This window comes from Pantherophis guttatus, chromosome 1 (genome assembly GCF_059756535.1).
Source record: "Pantherophis guttatus breed Tessera chromosome 1, ASM5975653v1, whole genome shotgun sequence".
Lineage (NCBI taxonomy): Eukaryota > Metazoa > Chordata > Lepidosauria > Squamata > Colubridae > Pantherophis > Pantherophis guttatus.
The window spans coordinates 42,204,534-42,226,614 of record NC_142063.1 but is presented as its reverse complement, the minus strand read 5'-3'; the positions used below and the strand labels follow the sequence as shown (position 1 = coordinate 42,226,614).

The following is a 22,081-nucleotide window of genomic DNA, read 5'->3' as shown; positions in this document are numbered from 1 at the left end:
CTCCAACTTCCAACCCCAAAGTTCAAAAGCATCAATACTCTTTCTATTCTGCTTCTTTGAAGTCCAACTTTCACTTTCATACATCATCACAGGGAAAACCATTACTGACATGATTCTGATCTTTGTAGGTATAGGCACTTCTTGGCATTTTAATATATTTTCTAAGGCCTTCATTGCTACTCTCCCAAGCTGTAGTCTGCAGAATAATTCTTAACTGCTGGAATCTTTATTGTTGATAATTAATCCTAAAAGGCAGAAGCTACCCAACACAGCAATAGCTTCATTGTCAGTTCTGGTTGTCATACTCTATTGTGATTAGTTTGATTTTCTTTATATTTAAACTTATCCCATTGTTTTCACTGCACTCCTTATGACAAAGCTTAGCAATTGTCTATTTCAAATATTCAGCATGATAATTCTGAAACACCTTTTAACAGCTGCTAACCAACGCTAAGGCTTTATGGAATATAGAGAAAGAATAGTTCCAAGTCTCAAACTCTTTTCTTGACCAAATTGTCGAAGCCAAATCATCGAAGTAGCAATAGCAATATCACTTAGACTTATATACCACTTCACAGTGCTTTATAGCAGTCTCTAAGTGGTTTACAAATGTTAGCATATTGCCCCCAACAATCTGGCTCCTCATTTTACCAACCTCAAAAGGATGGAAGGCTGAATCAACCTTGAACCCATCAGGATCAAACTCCGGGCTGTGAGCATAGATAGCCTGCAATGCTGCATTCTAACCAGGGATGGGTTCTACTTACCTTTACTACCGGTTTGCAATGGGATCACTCGCATGTGCGCCTTGCTTCTGCACATGCGCAGATCAGCAATGACAACATCCGGGGCGGTGCCTCCCACCTGTTTTACTACCAGTTCTTACAAACCAGTCCGAACCTGGAGTAACCCTCCACTGATTCTAATCACTGTGCCACCATGGTTTATGGCTAAGTAGGACTAGTGAGAAGGCATATTTGTTTCATGTGCCAGAAGTTACAATAAATTATGTTTGGTTGCTTTACTCAATCTGGAAATAAACTCGTAAACTAATTCACATCAATGTTCTTGGAAATGTTCTTTAAAAAAACAATATAGTTCACTGCTTTCTGGTCTATCAACTTTTTGCCACAGCTTTACACCAATAACTTTCTACCAATAACACAACGGAACCTCGGTCACTGATATGCACTACCGAGATGTAGACATACTCATGGAAAGAAACACTGAGCATATCACAAGGTGATTAGTCTTTTTAGGAAGAACACAATAATGGTGATCAAAATAAAGTGACCTGGGAAAGGTTTCCAACCAGACTCTTGATTTCTCTTCAGATCATATAACTCCTTCATGTTTTTATAGAAGGATTTCCATTTCATCCTATTTTCCATCAAATTTTTTTTATAAGCAATAAACTGAGAGCAAGTTTGTTATTCCATAAAATCGAGAAATCCTTTCCCAGAATACTATAGTTATTAAATAAAGCATCTAGTGTCAGTTCAATATGGGATTATTAAAAAACAATAATCTCCAAACAACAGATCCAAACAACACAGCCTCAGAAGCCTAAATATAGAAAGTCTAAAAAAATGATTCATAGTACTGTGGATAGCTCTAGCCCTCTCTTCCATTCTGCCAACCTTTGGGTCTGAAGCACATGCAGATTCATAGGTAGAGTATTAAGCTGCATTAAGCAGTTGTTCTAAAAGGCAGCAGTGCTAAATCCATCTAGAATGTGATGTTTGCTTGTTTGAAACCCTATACATTATAAAACAGCCCTAATTATGTGCTATGCACCTAATTAAAGTGTGCTATAATTGTTGAAATATTTTACTGAAAACTTCCCCCCCCTTTTTTTTTTCAAGCGACAGGTTTACCAGATGATAAAACTTGTCTTGTGGTTTGTGCATGCTTGCCAAAAACCTTGCAGCTAAGTACAGTGGGTGGGGTCAGCTGTGGACATTAAACTCAGAGTGAATGCCAGCATTTTTCACTAAGCTCTCATTCTGAAGGCTTAAGTCAGGCTTCCTGCCAAACACTCAAGTCCAAGACAAATAGCCTACGTGGGTGTTTTGTGCACAAAGATGACTGAGGCTCAGTTTAGCTGTATGGATAAACCTTTTGAAACCTTCCTTGTTCAAACTGACTGTATTATAGATCAGAGTTAGCTGTTTATTGAAAAGCTCTATGAGAGGAATGCAAATTGCCCTGAAAATTAATGCAGCCTAGAAAAAAAAAGATACCAACACATTTCTTTTTTTTTTCCTTCAGGGTTAACACACTCTTTTATTAACTCTCTTCTACACCAGAGAACTCACCACAAAAAAAAAAAAAAAAAAGGGAATTGCACATTCTGCCTGAATGGCACATCACCACATCCCTGATATATCCCCTTCTTATTAAGAGATGTTTTGAAAAAGAATAATGGTTCCCCCTTGTAATAAAACTGTAATAATTATTTTGATTATTTTTTAATTCATTTCATTTAGAACACCAATTGATAAGTAAGAAGGAAGTTGCCTCTGTTTCAATTAATCACTGGGGTTTGGAAGGGAAGATATTTTTGTCCAACACATTTCATAAATGTATGCTAATCTACTCTCACATGTGATTTAAAGTTTTGCTTATTGTGGATTTCTGTCTAAAATCATTGCCTAGGATATGATGAACATAAGCCACACATATTGTTTTAAAAAATATGTAAACAATTTGTCAAACTGATTTTCATTCTCTGTAGTACATAGACTGTCAAAAGCTTTTGGATGCAAAAGACTCACTTGATTGTGCAATGTTAGTTTAGGGCTGTGTGTATGGGGCAGGGGCTCAATGCCTAATGTTGCATGGTGTCCTCAAATTCCTTAAACCAATCTTATCTCCACACATTCTCAAATATTTCTCCTGAAGGATTTGTACAACTTTTCTATACCAACAACATTTGAGCAGACTACATATGAAGAAGGTGCTAGTGATCTGAAATCCCTAGGAAACATTTATAACCTAAAGGTTGTAGAATCTCCTAGGAGTGCAAAGCGAAAGAAAGAAAGAAAGAAAGAAAGAAAGAAAGAAAGAAAGAAAGAAAGAAAGAAAGAAAGAAACCACAATGAGGTATTATTTAAAAAAAAAATCAAGCTGTAGAGATTCCATTACATAATTATGGCCACCATCTTTATTTTTTATATAACACCTCCTTTCTGTAAACATCTCTGCATGTATGCAACTCCATTCTTATATGGCTGTCTTTTAATGTGCTTAATTCCATTCTAGTTTGTGGAGAATGATTATTTGATTTATGTTCATTGGGCAAATAACCTAACTCCTTTCCCCACCCCCTGCCCCCACTGGGTTTAAGCAACAGTGAAATCAAGTTTGACACCTGCAGACTAGCATATAAGATTACACACATATGTATACACACATACACTTACACATAAATATATATATACATATACATTCACATACCGTATGCACACACAGAGCGACATGCACATACATGTATTATGTTCTGTCTAGCAGCCTGCTGGAATAGTATGGATTGTTGGAAATATAATTCTCTCAGGGGATGAATTGAATGATTTATTGCAATGGACAGAACCTTGGGAATATTCGTTCCCATATTCTTCAGAGGCTAAACTTACTATTAGCAAATCCTTTGATAAGCATATTTCTCTGGTGCTTTACTAACTACATTGGCTTAAAATGCTAGTTTTCATTTTTTTTTAAACACCTGTGATTCTTCGTTTACTAGGATTTTCAATGCTGCTCTTTTTAAAGTATCCCCTTTGCACACATAAAGAACACAATTCAAGATCTTTGTTATTTATTATTTATTTACAATGTTACCTTATATTAAACCACAATACTCAAGGCACTTTCCAATGACCAAGTTTACAATTCATCAGAAAGCACCGCAACCAAACAAAATCCAACAGTAAAATTAACAGCAGCCTCCAATATTTCTCAATTCATTCCAATAGCAGCTTCACTTGTAGTTCATCAGTTTAAAAGTATATAAAGTTACAAAATAATAGACAAGATGTCTAGCATAAAAATAAACCTAGGTGACTTTTTCAAAATGGCTTGAAACTTATATTTAATAGAGATGGCAAGTAGAGACCTTGGGGTGATATAACTTACTTTATGTTGCTTGAACTGTAAAACCATAGAATTTTAGCAGATCTTAGAGACTATATACTGTAATTCTACCACTTGCTCAAGGCAGGAATTTCTGCAACTAGACTTTCCAGCCTTTGCTTAAAGGCCCATTGTGTCCTGAGGCAGTCTATAGCACCACTGAACTCCTTTTACCATTAGGTCCCTTAATATTCAACCAAAATCATATTCACTATGATTTCCACCCAATAATTCAGTTCTTCTATCCTGCCTTTACACACCCAGGTGGTCACCAGTATCTGTAGCTCGCTTCAATTTCTCCTGCAGTCATTTTCCAACTCATTCCCAACCCTTATTCATAGCTAATGCATAAAACTGCCAACTGTCAATGTAGAAAGCTGGAAAAATAAAAGTAAAGGAATACCAAGTTATTAATTTATATACAGTGAGGAATATACTTCAAAGTCTTCCCTGAAGGCATTGGACCAAAATGATAAAAGCAAAAAAACAAAACAGGGAATCTTTTTTTTCTTCCCTTTCACTGTGCGAACATGTTAATTCCTCCTTTTTCAATTCCTGTGTCCCTCCTCATTTTCTGAAACGGTATTATTATTAATAGTATGAATAATGCTGTTTACAGTTTCAACTGAATATGTATGGCAGGCTAGAGGAAACACAAATGTGTCCTCTGCTCCTCACCTGGAAAATCTTCCATTAGTCCGCTGATCATCAGCCTTTTTATAGGATGTATGAGGAATTTCTTACAAGAAATTAGGAGGAATATTTTAAAATATTCCAACAAGCTCCTCATTCCACTTTTTGACAGAGAGAAACAGAGAGAGAGAGCTTACTCATCTAATCAACACTGAAGCCAATATGACTAACCATAAAAAAACTGCTAACCCCCCCCCCCAAAAAAGTCGAACCTAAATGTTTTGTGGCATAGTTCACAATGAGCAATGAGGCAAGAAATCACTTTAATAATCCAAGCGGGGCGTTGATGCTAAGGTAACTAATCTAAGGCTGCAACTGAATGAGACTCAAACAACATGTACATTGTACAGTAAGGGCCTCAGGATGTTCTCAATGATACAACAGATTTAGAAAGTTTCCAAATGATATATATTGGGGGATTTGGCAGGGAGAGGGCATGCTGAAGGTCCAACCATCCATCATCATATTGGAGAATGGAGAAGTTGTTTCCTGTAATGAGAAGAAACGTTCTTTTAAAAGGAAATGGCAAAGGGCCATTTTTATCTCTTTCTGTATAACAAAATTTGGAGAAATATAAAACTTGAAAAAAACCAGCAGCTTCAATTATTACTGCTTAAAAACGTGGAACAAACTTTTTGCACACCCTTAATCAAAACACATGCTATTTGAAAAATGTACAAAATATTACTCCATCAACCTGTCAAAAATGTATAAAGGAATATCAAACCAGTGTTGGAAGTGTGAAAAGGAGGAGGGATCCTTATATCATGCATGGTAGATTTGTAAAAGGAAGGAAGGAAGGAAGGAAGGAAGGAAGGAAGGAAGAAAGAAAGAAAGAAAGAAAGAAAGAAAGAAAGAAAGAAAGAAAGAAAGAAAGAAATTTGTGATGGAAATCCATACAATGATGCAAAAGATATTGTGGATTAGCATTTGAATGACACTAGAATTGTTTCTGTTGTGCTTTATGGATATTGAACTAAAAAGAAATATGGAAAATTAACACTGTATATGATAACCGAGGCAAGATTGGAATATAAAAGATTAGCTTATAAAATTAACAGGTTGCAGAAATGGAAAAGCTAACCAATTTGTCAGGAAAAAGCAATAAAGACCTTTTTGAAAGACTAGAAAATATACATGGATTGTTTGTTAAAAGATAGAAAAAAATGAATTGTGATTTGAGGACTAAAAAGGGTTAAAGGACAATACGAAGTAAGGGTGGGAAGAAGGAAGAAAAAGAGTAAGATTACAATGACTAGAAAGAAACATACACAGAAGAGCAAAATCCAGAACTATTTATTTTCTTCCTACCTTCCTTCTTTTCCTTCCTTTATTTCTTTTCTTATCTTCCCTTTAAGTTTTTTATACTTTCATTGCATTAAAAAATATATAAGAAAAGATAAAAAAAAGATATCAAACATATCACCAAAATCCCCCCATTCTCAAAGCGAAATCAATCCAACTCTCATTTCCAAGAGGGAGTTTACTGCAGTTTAAGAGGAGTTATATTCCAAGTTTATTTTAACTGTAATGTTTTTTGTGGGCACCTGCATGTAAGTGTGAATATTAGCAGCAAAATAAATCTATAGATTCCTTGGCCTGAGCCAGAATTCTCACAGTCCAAATCATGTGCAAGCATGTTTTTGCTGTTGTTATTAGCACTGAACGTACAATCTGTACAACAGCCAGAAACAGGATCTTCAGAGTCTCTTTGCGTGGGACCTTTTGTATGTCCAAAGTTCTGAGAAAATGAGGTCTTCTCACCAGCTAAGGAAATTCCCACTGTCTCTCTCATCTCTCCTCCAGAAGCATCTGTCAGCAACAGGAGGGAAATTCTGAGGAGTGGCAACGATAACGCTCTTTCTCAGCTTCAACACACTGGTCTTACTGCATTCCAAGAGGCCAAAGCAGCCTTGCTTAAAAACACTGAACCATCTTCTAAAATGCAATACCCATGTCCACTACACCAGATTAAAATAACATGCTCCAAAGCTAAATTGCTAATGTTAATACAGTAAGCTAAAATGTCCAGATCTCTTTTCAGTAATTTACTCCTGAATATTTCTGGTGCTAGCCAAGAAGGATCCAGAGAGTGATAAACTGATGCAGCACATGGTCTCATCAAGAACCTTCAGTATCAAACATCCAGCTGTGTAGTATGACTATTATGCACAATTTCAAATTACTTTGGATTTTTCAGTAAATAACAAAGAAAGCAAAAAGTGAAGGAATGAGAAGAATCATTAAGAAGATGAAAAGAAGTTCACCAACAAGCACTAGCAAACCTATTTTTAAACACGCACACTCTCTTCTTCTTTTACCCTTTTCTCTTCTTCCTTCTCCTTTTCAAGCCCTAATGAGGAGCAGATGAGAGAAGATGGCAAAGGACACACATACTTTTGACCATGTGCTAAACACATGATAAGGATTTTTGTTCCTCTGCAGTGCCACTGATGTCAATGAGGTTAACTGATGAAAATCTGAACAATGAGTCATGTCCTAACTGTACTTGAAATATGTCAGCCGAATGCCAATTTTACTGCACGTATGCACAGCAGCTGCTTCATAATGCTGCTGGGCACTAGAAAGAATGCCTATTTATTTCTCTAACACCATAACATCAGATGAGGAGAACAATTTGTTTGGATTGGCCACTGCGACTCTTCTGTCTCCTGATGTTCATTCTGACATAATTATTTTTGGTGGGGACAATTCAAATGTTCAACCATAAGTCATCAACTGATGAATTGTGGACATTATAAAAACTGTAACCAGATGTCTTGACAAAAATGCAGCATTTGCCAAAAATAGCAATCCTGAACATTCTTTATTTCTTCTCCCCAGTGACATCACTGAATCTTGCAAACCAAAATAATGCTACAGTTATGTTTGCTTGTTAAATTTGTTTGAAAACTCATTTTCCCTTCCATTCAGGTTAGATCCTGGTATCATGCCCAGGTATCATGCCCAGCATTCCCTCTACAATATTTTTCTGCCACAATAGTCCATTGAACCTACTTCACTGACTCCAAATCTTTCATTGAGTTTTTTATGGTGACAGTGGACCTGAATCTGAGTTAGTCTAGTCTTAATCCATTAGATCACATTACCTGGTCATGCTGTGAACAAGTTCATATGGATATGCTGAGCTGGAATACTAGAACTTGCAAACAATGTTCATGCTAAAGAATATTGTTTGAATGCAGCACATGCTGTTTTTGATCAGAAAAGATAGCCATAAAAATCATCTCACAAATCATGGCTACTATATTCCTTTCCTAGAAATAGTTTGCAATCTATTAGGATTATATCCTCAACTATTAATAAAACATGGATGGACAATTTCAAATCCATGCTTACTGCTTCCACCACAATGGGAAAGAACATAGGTAAAGATAGCTCTTGACTTACAACCCTATAATCAAGCCCAGAATTTTTGTTGTAAGTTGTAGTGGTCATTAAACAGATCACCATGATACCAGACTTGATTTTATGAAACTTTTTGCAGTTGGTCCTTAAGCAAATGCTACAGTCAAATGAATGCTGCAGTCATTAAGCAAATGCCATGGGTCATTAAGTGAATCCATTTTACCAATTGGCATTTTTTTTTTTTTGGCTGGCAACCAGAAGCAAAGGTCAGAAATAAGCAAAAAACATCAAAAATTGCAATCACGTGTCCACAAGTTGCTGCAAATGGCTGTAAAGGTGAGTTGATTGCCAAAATACAATCATATGACTATGGGGGGGGGGGTTCATAACTGTAAAATTGGGTCATAAATAGCTTTTGAGGAGTCTATTGCAACTTTGAACAATGGCTAAACAACCACTTATAAATCAAGGACTATATTTGTAGGGTGTATTTGCTTTCAAGTCATATCGTGTGCCAATTAATAATTGCAAGAATTATTCTAAGTAACTGTAAGTCAAAGGATGGGATTTCAATATGTTCAGAAACATTATACATTGGTCACCTGACCCAGTGATAAATATGCTTTAGTAGTTATTTAATTTCAAATAATAAATTTTATTGTTACCAATGAAGAAATAGGATTTTTGGCCATTGTTTTGACTTATCCATGTTACTCCAGACCATATCTGACTTTTTAAACCAGGTCTCCCAAAAGCTAAACTTAAAGATAATGCAATACAGGACATCGTTCTACATAGGAAAATCCTAGCCATGCCTATGATTCATTCAGGGATGATTCCCTTCTTTATACAAGTTTAAATGTTGTATGTTGACCACCAGGGTGAACAAGAGAGATTTTGATTGTCCTGATTAATGTATGCATTTTCTGAAGGTATCTGTCTAGCTTTCAGCAAGAAAGGAAATTGGGTTGGGTGCCTAATTTTAATCTGAAAATCAAACAGATACTGCTAGAGTAGCACATACATAGCATCAAGAAAGGAAACAAACTTTACATGGCTTTGCAAAAAAAAGATGCAAATCCCAATGAATGCATAATTGCTAATGTAAAATTAATACAAGTGGCAATTAAATAAACACTCACTATAATGGAGAAGATGGCCCAAGTAATATATGTGCTTCCTCAGCCTGTTCTCCAGGTGCATCACTGGAGGGAAGGGGAGGAGAGAAAAAGGTTTAAAGCCTTCCCCCCCCCGCCCCCCCCCATCTTCAGTTGTGTTTGTATCATAAGAAAAATATGTGGTTATATATAAATGAAAGAGAGAGATCGCCAATGGCAGAGAGAATGTGTGTTAATGTGCATGAATGTGTCTCCGTATTGCAAATCCAACTCATCAGCCCCACTCATTTAACTCATCTGACTCTCAAAAGGAACCCCAGTACAGCTCTCACTTTTGAAAGAGAGGATATTTTCAAATATAGGATTGTTCTCTGAAAGAAATTGCTTGTGAAAGACAAAAAAGCAAAAGTTAACCAGATGTACTAGTTAGAGTAGATAATGAACATGAAATCTTATTTCATTGTAGATTTGTAGTCTGCAGCTCAGCCAGAAAGCTAGTCATTAATCTTTAATCTCATGCACACCTCACAAATGTTCATTCAAATTCCTTCATTATAATGAGCTCAATTTTGGGCCAATCTAGAATCTGTTTATTCTCATATACCAGTGGTTTAACTCCCTTCAGCTCAACAATTTGGAATGAAGGGAAATTTCTACAGATTATATATATTCTACTGAGCTGGAGCTACAAAAAAACCTTGGCTACGTAGGGAAAACCTGGCTAGAAGAAAAACACACATAAACCCTATGAAGAAGTAAGAAAATTGATACTGTACCTTTACAGGGAGGATACATAAGATATGGGTGTGGCCTACTGATGACAGCTAACGAGCTAGAAATGGATCTATTTAGGTCTCCCACCTAGCAGTTAGAGCTTGCTAGGTGTTAGAAAGGAAAAAAGCCCAGAACCGAGTAGATGTGATTCTACTGAGCTGGAGCTACAAAAAAACCTTGGCTACGTAGGGAAAACCTGGCTAGAAGAAAAACACACACACACACACACACACACACACACACACACATATATATGTATGTATGTATGTATGTATGTATGTATGTATGTATGTATGTATGTTTGTATGTATGTATCGATTGGCTGAAGCTCTTGACTTGTCCTTTTTCGTTTTTAACAATAAAAGTGGATCTTGGGCACTCATGATCCAGGTTTTTCCCAGAGTTTGTTTCTTTTATACAGAACTTCCTGGAATGAGAATGTTGTATGATTACACAATCAGAACTGCCGAGCAAAAAAAAAAACACAGCCCTGCGGAGACTCCACCATGCTGTGACACCTAGAGCACTTTTACTTTTGAGGAAAAAAATGTCTCAAACAGCTCATATATTTTAGATAGGTCAGCGTATTCTGTCCACAAACAATCCAGGAATATTTTCTCTGCATTCATTTTGTTAAAGATGAAAAGCTAAGTAACAGGAGTGGGCAGGAAAACAGACCAGTCCATGTAATTTAACCTCACATGGCAATCCAGATTAGAGAGTTGCCTATTTGCATAGAAGATATAAGATATGGAAAACATGCAAAGCAGTTTTTCAGGAATTCTTTGTCGCTTCTTTGAGAAGGGCGGCTACACAAATCAACTAAATAAACAAACCTCTTTACCCCTGGTGCCCATAGAGGCATCTTCATTTTCTTCTGTGTAACAAACATGTTGCATCGGTATCAGCGTAAGCACATTCTGCTGTGCCCTTCTGTGGAATCTGTGTAGGTTTGTGTATATGGGAACACTGGGAAACATAGGATGGACTGAATGGGCTTTCTCATATGACTAGAAGGGTGGGAAGAATAGCCAACACCCCAGAAGACAAGAAGTTCTTGACAGGATCCAGGGAGATCTTGACAGACTTAAACAATGGGCTTTGCACCTAGACCGGAAAACAGATTAGGTGAAACCTGGCTCAAAAACAGTAACTTTGAGAGGGACCTTGTAGTCCTAGAGGACGATCACTTAAATATGAGCCAGTGTGGCAGCAGCCAAAAAAGCTAATACAATCCTTGGTTGTATAAACTGAGGCATAGAATCAAAATCACGTGAAGTATTAGAACCACTTTATAAAACCTTAATAAGGCAACAATACTGCATCCAGTTTTGGTCACATTACAAAAAAGATGTTGAGGCTTTGGAAAAAGTGCAAAGTAGAGCAACTAAGATGATTAAAAGTCTTGAGACAAAAACATATGAAGAACAGTTGCAGGAATTTGGTATGGCCAGTCTAGAGAAAAGAAGGACTAGGGGTGTCATGATAGCAGTATTCCAGTATTTGAGGGGCCACCACAAAGAAGAGGGGGCCAGCTTATTTTCCAAAGCATCTGAAGACAAGACAAGAAACAATGGATGGAAACTAATCCATTACTAAGGAGAGAAGCAACCTGGAATTAGAGAGAAACTTCCTAACAGTGAAAATAATTAAGTGGTGGAACAACTTGCCTTCAGAAGTTGTGGGTGCTTCATTACTTAAGGTTTTTAAGAAAAGACTGGACAGCCACCTGTCTGAAATGGTATAGGGTCCCTTCAGCTCTATTCTGATTAAGGTTACATACAGGAGTGGGCTTCAAAAATTTTAGCAAGGGCTTCTCTGTCCGGTTGCTGGTGGGCGTGGCCATGGTGGGCATGGCCTAGTCGGCCTCCTGCACCAAGGTGTGGGGGGGTTGTTTTTGCCCTCCCCGGGCTCCAGAGGCTTTCCTCGAGCCTCTGGGATGGCGAAAACAGCCTCCCCAGGCTCGGGAGGCCCTCTGGAGGCCGGAAATGGACCCATTTCCAGCCTTCCCAAACTTCTGGTAGGCCTGTTTTTTGCCCTCCCCGAGCCTCTGCGTGCGCCCTGCACTTACCTGCATCTAAAACGGGCCATGTGGGAACTCCTGGGAGGGGTGGGGTGGGCAGGGCCAGCCATGAGTGGGATTTGGGGGTTCTCCGAACTGCCCAGAATCTTAGCTAGAGGTTTTCCTAAACCCCTGCGAACCCCCAGCAGCCCACCCTTGGTTAGATAGCAACATATCAAGCTGCTGCCCATCTCTTTTCATAAGGATTTTGGGGGGAAATCCACAGATTTTTTTTTCCTTTGGATTTTTTATTTATTTATTTATTTATTTTTGCAGACTCCAGCCTAATTCACCTCATCTTTCAGAGACATCTTCCCTCCACTACATCTCAACTTCCCCCATTCATATACAACAAACTTGGCCTCCTTCTGTTCATTTCTCAAAGAATTACCTTGCTGATGGGTAGTCAGGCAGACAGAAGAGTAACAACCCTTCTATGTACTTTCTTTCCAACATCTCACTAGACTGGAAAGAATACAAAAGAGAAGACAAGCTGCAGATTACTTATTTAACATAATATGTAATCAGACCATTATTTATATTTTTCTTGTCACCAGAAAATCCTTATGTTCGTTTGTTTGTATATTCTCTCAGGAAGTTTATTAATTAGTTGCACAGATTCTACTTCTAACGAAAAATTCCTACAACAACTATAGATAGGATAAAGACATCTTACAAAGTAACCTTTAGAACATTGCATTGTTTTATTTTGTTTTCAAACTGGAAAGGAACTCCATGGAAATCTTTACGGAGGCAAGAATCATAGGTAGCCTACCAAAACAAATATAAACATTGAGTCAATAGGTTACGCAATGTAATAGCAGAAGACAGAAAGGGAAAACACCTATGAAACGAAAAAGCATTTCATTCATACGATTGACAGTGGGTGCATATTAATATTTATTCTTATCCTGGATATGTATCATTGGCTTTTTAAAGGATTTTCTTGTGAGTAGGTTGTGTTGAAAATCTCCACTAAAATCACACTGTTTTCTTCCCCTCATTTTATATTATTCCCCCAGTAATTAATCCATTCTAGTCAATATTCTATAACCCCCTACAACAGAGTATCAAACTCACATCATCACGGTGGCATCACGTGACGTATCGGGACTTTTTTCCCCTTTGCTAAACTGGGCATGGGTGTGGCCAGCGCATGACGCATCTGGCCCATGGGCCAGGAGTTTGACAGCCCTGCCCTACAAGAATGTAAGAGAAGGCTTGATGGATTGAACCAGAAGACTATAGAGACCTATTCTCTTCCTATATTGGCTTGGCAGATGCCTAGACTGGAGAATGGGACAAGCAGGACATGTTCCCTGCCTGTAAAGCTCTCTAAACCAGGACTGGACTCTGCCTGGGCAGCAATAAACTATGCCCAACACTTTATTCTCAATTCTTGCTTTATAGTTTACTATATCTCAACACCAGCAATTATTGTAATAGGTATGATTACCAAAATTAAAACAGTATTGAATTATAAAGCTCTATTATGGGCCAGCTAGCCTGAGGATAAGTGCCCCATGTTATTGAATCCTGTCTATCAGTGTTTGTCAGGCTCAGCAACTTTGAGTGGGTAGGTAGACGTCTCCCAGAATTCCCCAGTCAGTGCGCTGGCTAGGAAATACTGGGAGTTGAAGTTCACACATCCTGTAGTTGCTGAGGTTGGGAAACACTGCTCTGTGTGACTAGCAGCTCTTTTATCTCACTCAGAGTTCATTCAAGGACCATTCTTCCAGGCAGGCTCAAACCAGTGGTGGGTTTCAAAAAATTTTACTACTGGTTCTGCAGGTGTGGCTTTGTGGGCGTGGCATGGCTTAGTGGGCGTGGCTTGGTGGGCATAGCAGGGGAAGGTTACTGCAAAATCCCCATTTCCTCCTGATCAGCTGGGACTTGGGAGGCAGAGAATAGATGTGGGCAGGGCCAGTCAGAATTTTTACTACCGGTTCTCTGAACTACTCAAAATTTCCACTACCGGTTCTCCAGAACTGCTCAGAACCTGCTGTAACCCACCTCTGGCTCACACATAGGACACTTTCTGTCAGCACTGGATTGCCTTTTTGTCATCTTGATGCCCTCCAGATATGATAGGACTATGGAAAGGCCTGCTCATTGGGAATCTTAGGAATGGCAGTTTCAGCACATCCCAGGGTTTCTCAGTTAAGAAAAGGTCCAAAGGAAACTGCTTAGGCTTCCATTTTGTTCTTACTTCTATACCTGAGTAGGTAAACTCCATAACTGCAGGTGGCTGATGCAGAGGTCAGAACCAATTGTCAGCAAAATCTCCTAGAGACTCCTGTTCTGAACAAGCAGAGGCTCGCTTATGAGTTCCCAGGTGAGCAGGCCCCAGGCAATTTATATGCATGTGTGTATCAGTCATGAATCATTGATAATCAAGTTGCCTTCCATACCAGGAATAATAACTTATGGAGGGGAAAGGCCAGGTAGAACTAACAGGAAACCAACAAAAACCCATCTTCAAAGTGCCTATGATTTTAAAAAGCATCTAATCAAGCTGTCCACGTAGATCATGACCCCCCTCCCCAGCAATTCAAAGTGCTGTACTTTAGGATAGATAGATTAATTCCAAAGCGGTACGAGAGTTGTGTGTGCCTTTTTTACATGAGTGTTTAAAGCCTCTTTGCTCAGTTTGCTAATGTAAATTATTATAATTGACAGTGCTTTGTCAAGTTTATTGCAAACCTGATTTAATTAGCAAAGCCAAAAGGGTATGATTTGAAGGCAGGTATCTAAGCTGCTTCTTTTTTTCCTTTTTCCTGTTTTTTTTTTTTTTTTTATCTCTGACTCTCCCTACAGAACTGTCCACATTGGCACCAAAGGCTGGAGGGCAAGAGAACAAAGGGAATTTTATGTGTCTGAATTCAAATTCTTTTCCTTTGAAATGAAGCGTCCAGAATGGGCAATAAAACTGTGAAAATGGATTTCTGGCCGCATTTGATGTTAAGCCTTTAGTGTCAAGAGCCAAGAGGTTTTTTTTTTTTCCCCACCTTTCTTTTTTGAACTGATCTGATGGAGAATTTGTCCTATAAATTATTTCTCATCGTATGTAGGCACCCTATATTAACCTCTTGTATAAAAAAAAATACAAATTATTTTTTCTTCTAATTAATGTGTTTGTTTATTATATGGTTAATAGGACACATGCAAGTATACCCAGAAATACACACAAACACACACACAAAGCAGTGCCAGATTTTGTGGTGATTTTCAGATTGGAAAGTCTTGCATGTTTAATAAGCCTCATTGTAGAAAGAAAAAAACCTAGCTTTCTTAGTCTTCCTCTGCTTTCTTACTGATGAGTTATAATCCTTTGTGTCATCTCTTTCTATTCCATCTTGGAAGATTGAAATAACAATGAGAAAGCAGAGGATTATAGCTAGTTTATTAGAATGGTCTTATGGGGGGACCTATTTCCACAGTGATTACAACCATTTTATTTTTAATAGTTATACACTGATTGAAAGAGCAATAGAAAAGTGGCAAGCACAAGAAAGCTATCTTAGCATATCTAAATGATTTGTTTCTAACTTGCCAGAGCCTATGGAAAATTGATATTTAAATATTTATTGGTAACAAAAGCGGCTGGGGATATTTTATTAAGGCCAGCTGTCATTAATTTTGACTGTTCCAGCGTTTTGTGCAAAATATATTCAAATATCTGAAGGGAAACTTTTCAGTGACATGTTTATTTAAGAACAAACATTAAGTAGCACTTCATTGAATTATATGTATTTAATCCCAAACTGCTCACTTAGAAAAAGAATTAGAAGCACTTCTATAAACCAGCCCTAGCTAGAAGGTAATGAATCGCAATTGGTATGGGAGACCCCATGATCTAGGTGTGCATTAGATAAGCTTATGAAATAGTGTAATTATATTAAGTAGGTGTTATTACAACAATGGTGGTGACAAGCACTGCTGTTGTAGTCTTCTTGGCAGCTGAAACTATGGGTTTCGAGACCCCCTGGAAATATGAGATCACAGGAAGTTGGCAGACAGTGTCCAAACATTGGACATACATTATTATTTACAAGGCTGGAGAAAACCTAGAAGGGACACTGGCCAACTCTTCTGAAGCCCTTCTCCCACTATATGGTTTTGGAGCTCTCTTAGGAGAGTATCCAGAAGCCACAACATTACTGATTCTAAATTTAAATTCAGAATAGAGCTGGAAGGAACCTTGGAGGTCTTCTAGTCCAATCCTCTGCTCAGGCAGAAGACCCTATACCATTTCAGACAAGTAGATGTCCAGTCTCTTCTTAAAAAAAGGTACTCCAGTGATGAAGTACCCACAGCTTCTGAAGGCAAACTGTTCCACTGGTTAATTGTTCTAGTTTAGAGGAAAACTAGGAAGTGCAGCCATGCTGGGAGATGGGAGGGAAAAAGAATTCATTGTTTCTTTTCTTCCTCTTTTTTACAGTCAGGAAGAGGTTTGGGGTTTGCTTGGTTTGCTGCTGTGAGAGAGAGTGGGGGGATCTTTCCCACCATTGGCCTTCAAAATTTACTTTCCGCTCGCTGTCCACTTCTAGCCTCTCTGATACATTCACTCTCTGGTAAAAATGCTTAAGTTAGACTCAAACCTCAGTGGATTCATGCTGCTACTCTATCAATGTATGCAAAGCTACAGCTACATCTCAAATGTATCAAGAGTGGAAAAGTGATCATGCTGATGAGTTAGATAATTATATAAGCAATCTATCATATCCCTGGCACCAGAACATGCAAATAATGCCCTACCTTGCAATATCTTGCAGAGATCCATCTTTTCCAGCACTCTATTCTCATTTGTACTGACCTGCTGTGTGAATCCTCATGCAAATTGTGGCAGGTTTTTTCATGTGACCCATGGCCTGGCATTATGAGAAACAGAGCTAATCCTCCTGCAATAATGAGGATGAAAGCCAATATGAATATAAGAAAAAGTCAATAGGCATTTTCTCACACTTCCAAACCTGTTCTACTAACTATTTCTACTATATCCAAATGCACAACCTGGCACAAGGCAGGTACTCATTATATTTCCTCTATAAGCAGTTGCTATCAACTATATTTACTGGCAATCATAGCAATTCATATTGTATCTGATTTTCTCTTTATACGTATTTGATCTAGTATTAATCCAAAGCCTCAACAGGAGGGATGAAAGTTTCAGATGCTATAATGATTCTTTTCTTCTTATTTAAGTTAATTTATGGAATCAGGAGCCTATTTCAAATGTCAAAGTGCAAAACAAGTACAGGAGCATGTGTGACAGTCTTGCTCTCTCAGCACACTTTAAACTTTCCTATGCTGAATTAAAGCTATTATAGTCACACTCAATGAAACCTGGGTTCAGTCTTACCTATGAACCATTTGTTCTGGTTAGGCAGGAATCCTGATCACACTGAGGATTCTAACCAGGTTTTGCTCAAGATAGTTACTATCTCTCTTCAGACATCCAGGTTTAACATGAAATTTCAGGAAGGTAGAAGAGGCTGCACAGTATGTGCGTCCTTCTATCCTCATCCATCCCCACACAACCTTTTTTCAGTTAAATATACATGTTATTATATGACAATAGAATATAAAGAAAAATATTACCCAATATCAGGTGAGACTAAAATACAAAATTCATCAATAAATATCAACTTTTAGTATAAATATTTGTACTTTTGTTTTTTTTAATGTAGACAATTTTGATTTCTTTCCCCAATCAATTATTCAATCTGTTTTCTAGGTTCACATATACTACTTAATGACAAATAATTCAATAGGCTGGATTCAGACAAACATGTTAAGCATGGATGGGGGGGGGGAACCTAAGGTTAAAACTGGCCAAGCTTGCCACATTTTTTGAGTGTAGTTCCTAAATTTGTAATTGGCCTGGTTAAGTTGTTGTTTAGTATCCAACAGAGCTACATGAAGGCAATTACAGGCTACTTTCTAAAGCTAGAGCAAATGGCTATATCATTTCTTTATGCACAATTTTATAAAACATATTAATAATTCCAAGCAAAAAGTTTTCACCATAAATACAGTAAAGCTGTTATAGTAACTATAATAGCACCATGTTTTTCACAATTAAAGATTGTGAGCCTTCCCATTGGAAATCTAACAGGTTTATTATAAACAATTCTTCCCCAAAGTAATCTAGAATCAACAAAATATGTATTTTATGCTCACGGTACTCCTAGCAATGAACTGTCCATGTAAAAGTAGGTTTGTTTTATGCAATAACTAGACTAGTACACTCTTCTTATTATGTCCAAGGATAAAATGATATGCACTGCTATTGCTTTCTGTCTCCTAGGGGCCTAAATGTGATTTATTAGGCAAGGATTACTGGCCTAAAGTGATGTGCTAATGTGGCCACTGTGCTTGTGTTCCAGAACAACTTCCATTTTTATTGCATGCAGTTATACATTCATGGGCAAACAAAACATCTGTTCCATGTCTATAGCTGGAACAGTGGCACATTCCCCCAAATGAAAGCTTTTTCCATTCAAAACAATCCTGAGCAAAGACCCTTAATAGTTTAAAGCCAGTGATTGCATCTAACATTTTCAAAGCACACTGTGGGTACTCAAAGAAAATAGCAACAGAGCCAATCACAAAAGACTAGTTTACAAGAAAGCAAATTGATGAGGCTGTTCTCAGTGCACACAGAAACATACCCTTTGCCTCCAAGTTTCCAAATTTTTCAATCCCCAGTTTACACCTCTGTATTTGTTTCTGGGCAGGTGAACATAATTGTAGGCCAAACATGGGTTGCAACCACCGTCTAAGAACACAATGGGACCTATATCAGTTTATAATGCCTTGATAAAACCACACTTGGAATACTGCGTCCAGCTTTGGTCACCACAATGTAAAAAAAATATGTTGATACTCTAGAAAGAGTACAGAAAACAGCAACAAAGATGATTGGAAGACTGGAGGCTAAAACATAAAGAACTGTTGCTGGAATTGGGTATGACTAGTTTAATGAAAAGAAGGACTAGGGGTAACATGATATGACTGTTCCAATATCTAAGAGGGATAAAGAAGAGGGAGTCAAGCTTTTCTCCAAAGCACCTGAAGGCAGGACAAGAAGCAATGGATGGAAACTAATCAAGGAGAGAAGCAACCTAGAACTAAGGATAAATTTTCTATCAGTGAGAACAATTAATCAACAACTTGCCTCCAGTAGTTTTGAATGCTCCGACACTGGAAGCTTTTAATAAGAGATTGTACAACCATTTGTCTGAAATGGTATAGAGTTTCCGGCCTGAGCAGGGAGTTGGACTAGAAGACCTCCAAGGTCCCCATCCAACTCTATTGGAATCCAAGAAGATTCTGAATCCCCTTGCTTTTTATTTTATTTTTATCTGTCATATATTTAAAAATCAAACTCATCTGCTATAGGTTAGCCAGCTATGGCAATTGTCCAGATCGATCAGTTCTGAAATAACTGCAAGAAACCTAACTTTCAGCCTTGGTCCATATTTAAAAAAAAATTAAAAAGTTCAATGGGATAAATGATCTAGCAGATTTCCAGCACTTTGATGCCTTTGGGAACTACATGAGGTGTCCCAAGTTCAAGAAGAACTCCAAATATTTTCAGTGGCTATTACTTTCTGTTTTCCGGCATTTCCATGATCACCATGACCCATTTATTAATAATTTGCTAATCAAGCAAACATTCCAAACTTGCTCCTATAACAATATCATGAGGTCCTTTGGCATCAAAATGTCCAAGAACAGTCACTTTAAGCTCTACAGGTTCACTTCCTAAGCACTGTAAAGGAGCTGGGAATTTTACTCCATTTGGAGAGATGCATCTGGCACTTTTAATTTTTAAACCTTTTTTTTTCTCCAATAGTCACAGGAGATGTCACAGCAGTGATGATGACAGTGATGTCACCAGAGGGAGTAGGACTACATTGCATTGCAGGAGACTTTTTATTTTGTGTTTTAAAGACTTGAGGTTTAATGGAATCATGTACAGTCTGTCCAAATGACTAATGTTGTGTATGTAGCTTTCCCATAATGAATCAGAATATTTAACTTTCTTTGAGCCAGTTTCTCAGCTCATCTAGAATATATATGTCTTGTGTATTTCCCCTATTCTCATAAGAAATTATAATCACTTCCTCCTCCAAAGTAGTACCGACAGGCAAACAAAGAAGGCTCAGCCATTTGTTGTCTCTCATACACAGTAGCAATCTTTGATAGAATAAATTGTGCTTGTTAAATTATGTTTAACTATCTTCCAATGACATAATCAAATTGAACAGGATGCAGAGCTGGCAATCTTTAAACTACTTTTTATATACCTAGTTATATTTACTTTCCTCTGGAGTATCAGCCAGAATCAATGCACATAAAGCACAACACTACAATATCACTTGAGGAACGTTAGCTCCTATGTAGCAATGATGCCAGCAAAATTCAGGATGGTTACTCTCACACTGTCTTGTAATTCTGCAATGACTTTGACTTCAGCACACAGTGGAAATAAGCTTGCAAGTTAAATTCATTTTATTAGAAATGAATAAGGAATTAGACAATAATCATCTTTTTGCCTTGACAGATTGACCATAGTTCCATGACTCTATTTTTTTCTTTGCATTCATATATTTACATTCATATATTTACATTCATACATTTACATTCATATACATTCATATATTTACATGCTGTATCTGCACAATCCTTCTTTACATATACCTTGTCAAGGGGTTTCCCTCTACCTTTTGCCTATGGAGATTCTCAGTCATCCAGGTCATGGTTGTCCCAAGGGTGCTTTTTAAAGAGGCAACTGGACTTTCTGGTTTTTCTTTAAAGATGTTTCGCTTCTCATCCAAGGAGCTTCTTCAGCTTCTTTGAAGAAACATCTTCAAAGAAAAACCAGAAAGTCCAGTTGCCTCTTAAAAAAGCACCCTTGGGACCCTCTCCCATGTTTTGTCAGTAGGGAACTGGTCACATTCCAAAATGCAGACCAGTGCATCAATCTCTAGTCTATATTCCAGAAATATCGCCTGTGTTTTTTAACTGTTCTCCTTCAATTTAATAAAAGAGAATTAGCCACAAAGATTCTTCTTCTTTGAAGAATATCGTTTTATCTTGTCCACAGATTCTGTGAAGAATTTCAAATTTAGTCTCAAGTCTGCTAGATATAAACAAATATTAGTTCAAACTAAAGGTATGAGATTCCTTCAGCTTGGCAAAATATGTGGGAAAACCCCAGAAAGTTGGATTAGAATGCAGATGGAAACCTGGACAGACAAATTGACCGAGGAGCTGACCAATGGGACGATGCAGGCAGACAGACATCAGGTGCAAAATACAAGTAGGCCGAGAATTCTGTTTTTCTCTAAAGAGCCATTTAGAACCAAGCCAGAAAAAATAATGGTCAAGGCTGAAGCCTACAGTGATTTTTGAGAAAAGGATGGTCAATTTTCCTTCTGTGGTTGCTCAGCATTTGTCCATTTCATGCCAGTGTTATCAACAGTTCTTCAAGGTTTCAGGAAAGAGTTGTTTCAATCCTATTTGAAGATTCCAGACATTTCAAAGATGAATTAGTGTGTTCTTTTCTCCTTTATCAGAAACCCTCTTTCATCTGTTTCATTTCCAGAGTGAGGATCACCCTCCCTGCTATTATCTTTCAACTTGAAATTTGCATGCAAATTATGCTTGTTTTGGAAACCTCTCTTGGATTTGTACAGCCTCACCTATTCTGGGTCTCCTACTAATTAATCCATCTTCATTACTGCTTTATCAGGGCCTTTCCTGTCCCTTCTTGTTTGTCCTCTCTTAACATCTCTCAGGCAGATAAAGCTGAAACAGCACAAGTAGTAATTTGAGCCTCAGCAGAAATATGGTTCGGCAATCCCTTTTCTCACATACTCGCTTTTGCTCATGGTTTATGTGCATGTATCTCCACACCCTTGCA

At 37.8% G+C, this 22,081-nt stretch overlaps 1 long non-coding RNA gene across 2 annotated transcripts in view; it reads right to left on the bottom strand.

The window, feature by feature from the left end:
* Positions 1 to 3,809: 3,809 nt before the first annotated feature.
* Positions 3,810 to 22,081, bottom strand: part of LOC148116397 (uncharacterized) — a 51,036-nt gene continuing 32,764 nt past the window's right edge. The window contains exons 2-4 of one of the 2 annotated variants that reach the window (XR_015728550.1): positions 16,906 to 17,048; positions 12,539 to 12,612; positions 3,810 to 5,313 (exon numbers count right to left, since the gene is read on the bottom strand). This is a non-coding gene — a long non-coding RNA (uncharacterized LOC148116397). The remainder of the gene's footprint in view (positions 5,314 to 12,538; positions 12,613 to 16,905; positions 17,049 to 22,081) is intronic. The other variant, XR_015728549.1, reaches the window with a different exon arrangement.